Here is a 538-nt window from a genome sequence, read left to right as displayed (position 1 = left end):
CATTAATACTTGAGGTACAGTAGAGCTCCACACCCTTAATCTATGGTGTATAGAAACTCTACCGTTGAAAATACATAAGTAAAAGGTTCAGGCATGGCCGAATGGCCAGCCCCCTGAAACATGCTCAATGGCCTCCTAAGATGAAGAATAATACAAAACTGAGACCAAAGATGAGACGTGGTCAAAAAGACATCTAATACAATAGTTAAATGTTCTATTTATAATAAACTAGCTCCTAGGGTTTACATGAGTAAGTAATTGATGCATAAATTCACTTCCGGGGCCCACTTGGTGTATGTTTGGGCTGAGCTTGATCAATCCACGAGCTGAGGCTTCTCTTGGAGTTGAACTCCGAGTTATGACGTGTTTTGGGCGTTCAACTCCGGATCATGACGTTTTTCTGGCGTTTAACTCCAGACAGCAGCATGAAATTGGCGTTCAACACCAAGTTACGTCGTCTTTCTTCGAATAAAGTATGGATTATTATATATTGCTGGAAAGCTCTGGATGTCTACTTTCTAACGCCGTTGAGAGCGCG

The sequence above is a fragment of the Arachis duranensis genome, chromosome 5, assembly GCF_000817695.3.
Source record: "Arachis duranensis cultivar V14167 chromosome 5, aradu.V14167.gnm2.J7QH, whole genome shotgun sequence".
NCBI lineage: Eukaryota > Viridiplantae > Streptophyta > Magnoliopsida > Fabales > Fabaceae > Arachis > Arachis duranensis.
The sequence above is the reverse complement of the archived record's forward strand: the minus strand, read 5'-3'. Positions refer to the sequence as shown.